This window comes from Podarcis gaigeae (genome assembly GCF_964106915.1).
Source record: "Podarcis gaigeae genome assembly, chromosome: 4".
Lineage (NCBI taxonomy): Eukaryota > Metazoa > Chordata > Lepidosauria > Squamata > Lacertidae > Podarcis > Podarcis gaigeae.
In genome coordinates, this window is record NC_139677.1 from 96,899,474 (window position 1) to 96,910,163 (window position 10,690).

Sequence of the window (10,690 nt, forward strand, 5' to 3'; positions counted from 1 at the left end):
ATATATATATATATATATATATATATATATATAAACTTGAATTAAAATAAATATGGCAGCAAGTATAAGATGACTTCCTGTTTGTCTTCCCTTCTTGGTTTTGGTGATAACTACCAGCGCGGGTGGCCCTGTGGGTTAAACCACAGAGCCTAGGACTTGCCGATCAGAAGGTTGGCGGTTCCAATCCCTGCAACGGGGTGAGCTCCCATTGCTCGGTCCCTGCTGCTGCCAACCTAGCAGTTCGAAAGCACGTCAAAGTGCAAGTAGATAAATAGGTATTGCTCCGGCGGGAAGGTAAACGGTGTTTCCGTGTGCTGCTCTTAGAAGCAGCTTAGTCATGCTGGCCACAAGACTTGGAAGCTGTACGCCGCCTCCCTCGGCCAATAAAGCGAGATGAGCGTCGCAACCCCAGAGTTGGTCATGACTGAACATAATGGTCAGGGGTCCCTTTACCTTTAACAGTGCCAGTGATAAATTAGCTTTTAAAAATCTACCTCCTACTGAACCAGACCAGCATCAAATCCTCCTTCCTGGAGGTGATCCAGAAATTGGCATCAGCAGGTATGTCGTGGCCAGACTGGCCTCCCTTACACTGTGTGATATGGCCTTTGGGCCTTATGTTTGACGCCTTGTCTCATACCATTAGTATACAGCAGCTGGTTTTGATCAGATCAGATGCAGCAGTTTCATTGGGGGTGGGGAAGGGTACGTAAAATGAGGGTGGTTGTCCAAAACAAAAAAATACATTGCTAAAGGAACTGAAGTCATTGACGTGACCACTTTGGTGGGTAGCAATTCAAGACAAATTGATGCTTTTGAATGATGGTGCTGGAGGAGACTCTTGAGAGTCCCATGGACTGCAAGAAGATCAAACCTCTCCATTCTGAAGGAAATCAGCCCTGAGTGCTCACTGGAAGGACAGAACCTGAAGCTGGCTCCAATACTTTGGCCACCTCATGAGAAAAGAAGACTCTCTGGAAAAGACCCTGATGTTGGGAAAGATGGAGGGCACAAGGAGAAGGGGATGACAGAGGACGAGATGGTTGGATAGTGTTCTCGAAGCTACCAGTTTGAGTTTGACCAAACTGCGGGAGGCAGTGGAAGACAGGAGTGCCTGGAGTGCTCTGGTCCATGGGGTCACAAAGAGTCGGACATGACTAAACGACTAAACAACAGCAATTCAGGACCACAAACTACAACTCCGGCATGTTGAGTTTCTTCTCATTCACATGGCGTATGTCCCGACCACTGCATAAGTCATGCGGAATCTATATGGAACAGGTGGCTTTGCTCTTGTCTGCACCATGTTGTCTGCATTTCATCAAATAGCTCTGTGTCTGAAACCCAAAGCTCATGTGCAGAAATATGTTTTGCTATTTCCCGCCCGCCATGTATAATTTTTGACTTCTTATGTGCACCTGCTTTCACGCTGGAAAGCCTTTATGTTTCTAGCGGTGCAATCCGCTACACTTGCTTCTGCAAACCTTGCTGAATTCAATGGAACTGCCTTTCAACCACCATGGCAGGAACAGACAAGACAAGGAAAAGTCCTTACCAATTGTTTTTTATTCAATATTCACAGAGAGAGGCTTGGGAATGCACCTCTTGGAATAATGGCGTTGTCCTGAATGAGTCTCCACCCCCTTTATCTCTCCCACTTCCTCATGCATCATCGCTAAGGGTGCTGAAAAGTCCCCTCTGCCTTTGAGCTATTTGTTCTCCTACTTTCAATGCTCTCTGGGTGATGGGGGGGCGGTCAGGAGTTCAGCCTATACTCAAGTAGGACCCTGGCAGAGACACATGCCCAGCTGGCATGTTCCCTCCCTCCTGGTCAACCATTCAGGAGCTTCATAAGCTTTCTTCAGCCCGAACATCACAGCGACCGATGCCAACCGACACCGGCACACTTAGGGATCCGCAAAGTTTGCGCATTTCGAGTGACAGAACCCCAGCAACTCAGCATTTTGGCTAATCTACTTTATTTACATATAAACACACACGGAGCACTGCAACATGGCTCCCTCTCTCTCTAGCATCAGACAGCAAAGAGAAAAAACAAAGGAGTCCCACTTCATGGAACACAGTAACACAAACATCCTGTCTCCATTGCTTCCCACTCTGTGGAGTCAAAACATACACTGTCATGTGATAGACAACAATCTCGTGACTGCAATCATGGAGCAGGAATTCTAACACTGGAATGCTTTCTAAAGACATTGTGTCCATCAGTTGCCACACCACCACCACCCCGGTGCATCTTCTTCCTCCTCCTCCTCCTCTCCCATTATTTCCCTGCTTTCCCTCTCATCTGCCTCTGAGATGTGATCTCCTAAAAACCCCCGTTGCAATTTTGAACTGTCTCCTTCTTCTCTGGAAGGGTCAGGCTGAGGAGGCAGTCTCCACTATTCCTTCTCTGCCCAGTCCCTGACACCCATACTGCTCTAACAGCCACAGCTATTCCTGGGAACTGTGGTCCATTAAGAGTCCCTAAGGTCAGCTCCCTTAACAAACTACAGTTCCCAAGATTCTGGAGGGGGAGGCATGGAATAAGAGTCCTTCAGGTGTACAGTCTGGATGGGGATGTAGAAGCTGTGGACCTCCATGTGTTGCTGGATGAGAAGCTCAAGTCATCATTGATCATTGGCTATGCCAGGGTTTCCCAAACTTAGGTCTATCTACAGCTGTTTTGGACTACAGTTCCCATCATCGTTAACCACTTGTCCTGCTAGCTAGGGATGACGGAAGCTGTAGTACAAAAACAGCTGGAGACCCAAGTTTGGGAAGCCCTGGGCTTTGGTAACCAGAGTTGATGGACTCCCAACAACATCTGGTGGGACAAGAGGTCTCCCACCCCTATTCTTACAGAACTCAACTAATGTAGTTTATGGGTCACCAACGTTCACATGGTTGTAAGCTGGATGGTGGCTATGGTGAGGTCATGGAATGTACACAAACATTCTAACATAGAGAGATGGTTCTTACCTTTGCTAGGCAAGTCTCCTCTGAGTAACCAACCAAGAGCTATTTCTGGAGGCAAATAAACAAACTGGATATTCACACCGTTGGGATGTGCAAGCTTCACTCTCCCTCTCATTCTTGACCTTCCCCAGACAGCGGAGGCAACATGTTTCTCAAGCCCCGTACCACTTTATGCCTCCTTTTTTTCTTCCTTCATCTGCATTCGGCAACCTCCAAACACTTCCCTTAGTAGTCAGAAAGCAACAGCAGCCCCAACACCGCAATGCATTTACAGAGTTAAATTGTAAATAATTCAGGACCAGGGAGGGGGAGAAATGAAAGGGCCAGGCAAGGGAGAATAGAGACCCCTGCACATTTAATAGGACCTTCCATCTAATTGCTTAGACATAATTGTCTGCTACATATTACCCATAAGAGGGCAGAGTCCCTGACAGAATGATAAAACTTGGGATGTCAGCTGGGGGAGCTCAGCTGCTGTTTGTAAATAGCTTCAACCGTGCTTTGGATTTTTACGGTGCTTACCGTAGATGGCTTTATTTTATGGGCAATGTGCTGCAAGCATATTCTGCAAGAGCAAGGTAAAAACAGCAGCTTTACAAGCGGGTGAGTCTTGGGATCCATAGAGGAGGGAGAAATCGAACGGATTGCAGAATAGTCTAAGGTGGGCAGGCTGAACAGGAGAGCATAGCAAGTGAGGAGAACCTTGCTGAATCAGACCACAGGCACAGCTGTTGTAGCACCACACTCCCCAAAGTGGCCAGCCAGATGATTCTGGAAAGCTCACAGGTTGTAAAGACAAAAGCCCTGACCCACAATTTGCACACCTCGGCAACTATTCAGGGGAAGACTGCATGGAACATGGAGGCTTCATTTAGCTTTCATGAGCAATCTTCTTCTTTGTCTTTGGTGATCACTCATAGCCGAGTAAGATTGTCTTCCATGAACACAGTTTTAACAGTGAGTCTGTGAGTGACTGTGGAGGCCAATTCTGGATCCACACGTCCTTCCACAGTGGGGACATAGCTTTCTGGGCAGGAGTTGATCACAATATGGGTTTGCCAAACATGCCTTCCTCTTACCTTATTTTATCCCTTTCATCCTGAGTTTGAGCATCTTCAAAGCCCATGACACCTTTGGTGAAGGCGCTCCAATTGGAGCGCTCGCAGGCCAGTGTTTCCCAGTTGTCAGTGTTTATACTACATTTTTAAAGATTTGCCTTGAGAGTCTTTAGACCTCTTTTGTTGACCACCAACATTATGCTTTCCATTTTAAAGTTCAGAAGAGAGTAGTTGCTTTGGAAGACGATTATCAGGCATCTGCACAATGTGACCAGTCCAACGAAGTTGATGTTGAAGAATCATTGCTTTGACACTGGTGATCTTTGCTTTTTCCAGTACACTGGCATTAGTTCGCCTGTCTTCCCAAGTGACATTTAGCTGTCATGAGCACTAGCCACTGGTAGACCTATGTTTGGAGAATTGGTTCAACAAAAACAATAGGCTGCAGAGGGAAATTTTTCAATTGGTGTAACAATGAAAGCCTAACTCCTTGCTCCGTCTGAAATCCATGGGAAGCTTCTGTCAGCCAGTGTTGGCAACACTGAGCTCAGTATACCATTGATATGACTCAGCATAAGACACACACACAAATATGGGAGAGCATTTCATTTCCATTTCACTTTTAATTTGTATACTGCCTTTCTGTTTTATTATACACAAGGCAGTTTGCAGCAACAAAATATACAGCAAAGAACAAACACCTTATAATAATCTGATCCAATACAAAAAAGTCTTAATAAATCATAACTTTAAAATGGGACAACTTAAATGAAATAAAGTAATATTCAATAATCTATTAGTACACAACAAAATTAACTCTCAGAACTGAAGCAAAGAATAAATAGAAATTCACTTTAAACAATTACAATAAATAATTACAAAACTATATCAACAAAACTAACTAACTAACTAACTAACTAACTGGTGTGTTTATTTTTTTAAAAAAATAATATTTATTGAAGTTTTAAAGGTTACAAAAAGAAAAGAAGAAAAAAAACAAATTAAACAAAAACAAGGCAACACATCACAATAAAAAAACAGAAAAATAGAAACAATTAAAAAAACAAATCGAACCTTCCCGTAACTTATCTTTCATTTGCTTGTTTCCTTGACCTCCTCACACGTCCCTTTTTTGTATTCTAGTTCAGTTAGCTATTTCAGCAAATCCTTTCCATCTTTCCCAATTTTTGTTCTATAATTTATCTTAATATGATGTAACTTTACATTCTCCCCTTTCACCAATTAACAATCTATATTTACTTAATCCTTTATAACATTTCCACTAAAACCACATAATTTCATTCCAGCATCCTTCTAACATTACTTAATTTTACAATGTTTCTGCAAATAAACTTTAAATTTCTTCCAATCTTCTTCCACCAACTCTTCTCCCTGGTCTCGGATTCTGCCAGCCATTTCCGCCGTTTCCATGTAGTCCAACTAACTAACTGGTGTGTTTCTACAGCAAGGTCTTGGGGGGTAGGAACTAGCAAAGTACGTACTCCATGCAGCATCACCAAAGTTTGAGGTAACAAGCCTGCCAACAAACAAATAAATAAAAAAAGAGGCACTATATTGCAACTATTTCTTCTTCTTCTTTGGCAATCCCTCGTAGCCGAGTAAGATTGTCTTCCATAATCACGGTTTTAAAAGTGAGTCCGTAAGTGACTGTGGAGGCCAATTCTGGATCCACACGTCCTTCCACAGTGGGGACATACCGGTAGGTTTCCGGGCAGGAGTTGATCACGGTGTGGATTTGCCAAGCGTGCCTTCCTCTTGGCACGTTTCTCCCTTTCATCCTGAGTTTGAGCATCTTCAAAGCCCATGACACCTTTGGTAAAGGCTGTTCCCCAATTGGTACGCTCGCAGGCCAATGTTTCTCAGTTGTCAGTGTTTATACTACATTTTTTAAAATTTGCCTTGAGAGAGTCTTTACACCTCTTTTGTTGACCACCAGCATTACGCTTTCCATTTTTAAGTTTAGAATAGATTGGAATATGATTGCAGCTATAATGTAGAATAGAAGGCAAAAACGGGCATGAATGAAATAAGATTTGTGGCAGTTCACTATTTCCACTTGGAAAAGCAATGGGTGTGCAGATGTCTCCTGTCACCTGGCAAGAGGGCATCTACCTAGTCACCTGCAGAGACAACTGCCATTCTGCTTGAGCAATGTGGCGCCTTATGACCACGCTGCTGCTTTCTCTCCTGGATGGATGGAAGAATTTCGTGAACTGTGGGCTGTCTGCACACAACAGAGCCCGCCACTGTCCATTATTTTCCAGGAGCAAATGCCAGCAGGCAAAACAGAAGCCCATACCGGGGCCATTAAGTGGTCACCTGAACAACAGCTCCACAGCGTGAACTCCCCATGCCCTAGAAGAGAAGGTCTTGAAGGCTGGCGCATTAGATTTCCCAGATGCCTTCCATAGGGACAGACAAAGTTGAACCAAGGGGAGGGAGAGACGAATGCAGCCTAGAAGCATCGAATTATTATATTCCAAGCACTCATCAATCTCGCTGCTACAACACTGATGGACTATTTGGTGAACTCCCTGGCCTGGCAATTTGCTAACAAATACATAGATTTCAATTTTTATTTTTTATTTTCAAAATAAGATAATAAAAAAAACACACCTCCACATTTGTTGAAAAATAAGAGTCCTAACCCGCCTGCAGCAACCGCAGTAATTTGCTGTGAAGTGAAGTGGGAGAGCTTCCCAAGCAAAATAGTTTTCCCATTAAATTGACTATTGTCCAATTTTCCAAACACATCATTGTCTACTTCGGTTAACAAGGAAAGGTCAATCATGTAACGAATGCCGGTCTGTTAAGTCTGGGTTTATCAGCTGAGTGTAAACCCAGGGAGAGGGGGTGGGAGAGTGTTTCTGCCTGCTCAGCCTGTGTTTACTGGTTGTCATTAAAAAATTCTTCTCTACCCCCTTTAAACTTATTATGTCTCTTCCAGTGTGGTGTAGTGGTTAAGAGCAGCAGACTCGTAATCTGGTGAAGCGGGTTCGCTTCCCCGCTCCTCCACATGCAGCTGCTGGATGACCTTGGGCCAGTCACACGTCTATGAAGTCTCTCAGCTTCACTCACCTCACAGAGTGTTTCTTGTGGGTGAGGAAGGGAAAGGAGAATGTTAGCCTGGCCTGGCAAAGGTAAAGGGACCCCTGACCATTAGGTCCTGTCGTGGCCGACTCTGGGGTTGCGGTGCTCATCTCGCTTTATTGGCCGAGGGAGCCGGCGTACAGCTTCTGAGTCATGTGGCGAGCATGACTAAGCCACTTCTGGCGAACCAGAGCAGCGCCGCAGTGGTACTATTTATCTACTTACACTTTGACGTGCTTTCGAACTGCTAGGTTGGCAGCAGCAGGGACCGAGCAACGGGAGCTCACCCCATCGCGGGAATTCGAACCGCCAACCTAAGACTCCTTAGGGTACTGATAAAGCAGGATATCAAATCCAAACTCTTCTTCCTCTTCGTTTTATATATATATATATATATATATATATATATGCGCAAACAACTCAGCTGAGAGTAAGGCCTTTTCAAGGGTTGAAGCAAGGTGGACCACAGAACCGGCCCACACAGGAGACAGAGTGAACCGCACACCTCGGGCAGCGGGAGCAAAAGAGGCATTGTTCCACCCACCCAGCCCTGCCACCTTCTGATGGCTCAAGTGTTTTGTGGAGGGCCTGGCAACGTTTGGGTGCAGGAAGCCAATTCCTGTTATGCCCCAAGTGGACCCCTATGAAAATCAGACCATTGACCCTTTGCGCTCTGTACTGTCAGCACCACTCTTCCCCAACCTGGTGCCCTCCAGATCTTTTTGGGACTGCAGCTCCCATCATCAGCTTGGTGGTAGGGCATCTGTGTGGCACACAGGAGGGCCCAGTTTCTGGCCCAAGCATCTTCAGAACCCTCCACAAACCCCAGAGAGCTGCTGTGAGTCAGTGTGGATGCTTCTGAGCAAAATGGATGACTCAGTGCAAGGCAGTGACTTATGTTCCTCTCTTTCCTGACTGTTGGCCAGGCTGGTTTGCATGAACAGGTGGGAGTCCCCTAAACCCTGGGTGGCCCCCGCGTGTAATAACGACTCAAGACAACGTGCTTTGGGATTAAAATAGGCCACAATTTTATTATGTTTCAGATGTGGGTAGACCTTGGCTCAGGCATTGGGTGTTTATCCCTCCCAGTCCCCCACTGGGGATCTGGGGAACATCAAGGTTATCCAGTGTGTGGGGTGGGGATGGGCTGGCTCTGGAGAACATATGTTCAAGCAGGGAAAGCCCACCCCCATTATGCCGCCGTCGCAGGGAAGAGCAATGATGACCTCTAGGCGTACGGCCAGAGCCCCACCTCAAACAACCCCTTTAATGGGGAACCCTGGTATCACTGCCACAAAGAGGAAGGGAGTGTGGATCAGCGCTGCAGCCCCCCCCCCCAATTCAGGGAAGATAGACTAAAGGATTCCGCCCAAGGCCTGATACTGCCAAAGTTGTGACATTTTGCTACGGGAAAGGCAAACCTGCCAATACAGGAGAATTCCTTTCTGGCCCATCAACAGCGACCTTGAGTGTGGAGAAAAGGTTAACCTGCAAAATAAGTCTTAACTGAGCGTGGGTAGGGTGGGAGAAGCTCTGGAGCCAACTGACAATTCCCAGGTAAGATCCTCCCCCTATTGTGTGGGCTGGTAGACCCTCCCCCTACCTGGCTCAATCACCTTGGCAACAACTCCCCAGGCGGGATTGGGTAACTGGCTGAGGTAGGCGGAAACTTCCAGGTTTCCCACCTGGGGGGAGGCAAAGCCAAGCTTGTGCTAATGGTGCCGCATAGGGCCCAGGGGGCTGAGCGCGACCACGCAAAAGGTGCCCCCCATTTCATGTGGGGAGCGGTCATTCCTGCAGCACTCTCAAGCAGTGGAGGGCAGTGGTTTGCAGTCAGTGGACTAGGGCAACTAGACAAGTCCCCTAAATGTTCCCCTGGCGCCACTGAGAGCCAGTGTGCTGTAGTGGATAAGAGCGGTGGACTCGTAATCTGGGGAACCGGGTTCGCGTCTCCGCTCCTCCACATGCAGCTGCTGGGTGACCTTGGGCTAGTCACACTTCTCTGAAGTCTCTCAGCCCCACTCACCTCACAGAGTGTTTGTTGTGGGGGAGGAATGGAAAGGAGAATGTTAGCCGCTTTGAGACTCCTTCGGGTAGTGATAAAGTGGGATATCAAATCCAAGCTGCTCCTCCTCCTCCTCCTCCTCCTCCTCCTCCTCCTCTTCTTCTTCTTCTTCTTCTTCTTCTTCTTCTTCTCCTCCTCCTCCTCTCTTTTCCAAAGCTCAAGAAGCTTCTGCCTGGTTGGGGTCAGGAGGCACAATGCTCAAAAGCAGCCCCTTTTGCCCTTGCAAGCTGGCATCTCTGACCCAAACTGTTCCCCCTGAAAAATTCCACCGCAAGACACTGGTGGAGAGGATAATTTGCTACCGCAGTGAATTCAATTGAGATCTGTTCGGAAAGCTGTATGATGTCCCCCAATTTAAATATGTCCTTCTTAAAGACCCATCTTACTCCCCCCACCCCCATTTTGAGCTAAGTTTCTTTTTTTTAAAAAAAAAAAAAGTGTTGCAGAATCAATACCATCAATGCAAACATTAGTGCATTTTGAATATATCCAATCGTAAAGGAATTAGCAATGGCAGCCGCGTCTGCCCCTCTAGAATTCTGCCTCGAAAATTCTGCTGCTTATAGTAAAAACTCCATATCTGCAATTCCTCTTCTGCTTGGCTTTCAAAATCTGAATTAAAGTGCACTGACTTTTTGCTTGCTCCCCGCCAAATCTTCACGGTAGCTGAAATGGGTGAGGCAGAGAGACGGCGAAAGCGGGAGGCAGCAGTTTTGGCTTTGTGCTATTTGCAAGGTAAACTTTGAATAAATAACATTTTAGTAGATAGTAAAAACATAAAAATAAAAATGGAATGAATCTGCACTTCCACCATAGGGGCCAACTCCCAGGGGCCCTGACGGCCCAAGCACCCAAATAAATACCCCTTAAAACTTGCAGCCAACCTCAACATTCAACAAGGAAAGGATAAGTCCAGGTTTCCCCAACCTCGGTCCTCCAGACGTTTTTTGGCTACAACTCCCGTGATCCCTAGCTAGCAGGACCAGTGGTCAGGGATGATGGGAACTGTAGTCCAAAACATCTGGAGGGCTGAAGGTTGAGGAAGCCTGGATAAGTCTATAAAGCTGTGAAGCTGTCTTTAAAACGGCAATTTAAAGCAAGAACCAAAAGAAAACAACAGAACACCAGAGCTATAAGGAATCTGAGAATTAGGCAGGGAAGGAATAGAATAAGGCAGGGAAGGAAGCAACAGGCTTGAGGTTTGCTTGCGACCTTCCAAGGTTTCTTATCTGGCTCTGTTTTCCAGGGACAGTTCCAGATTTACAAAAGCCATCCTGGTTTCTGATTTGATCCCGGAATGTCCCACTTTTCCTTACGATGTCCCTATTTCATTGGAGAAATGTTGGAGGGTATGAGTTTTTGATTTGATCCCAGAATGTCTTGCTTTTCCTTAGGCTGTCCCTATTTTCATTTGAGAAATGTGGGAGGCTTTGAGTTTTTGATCTGATCTCAGAATGACCTGCTTTTCCTTCTTCTT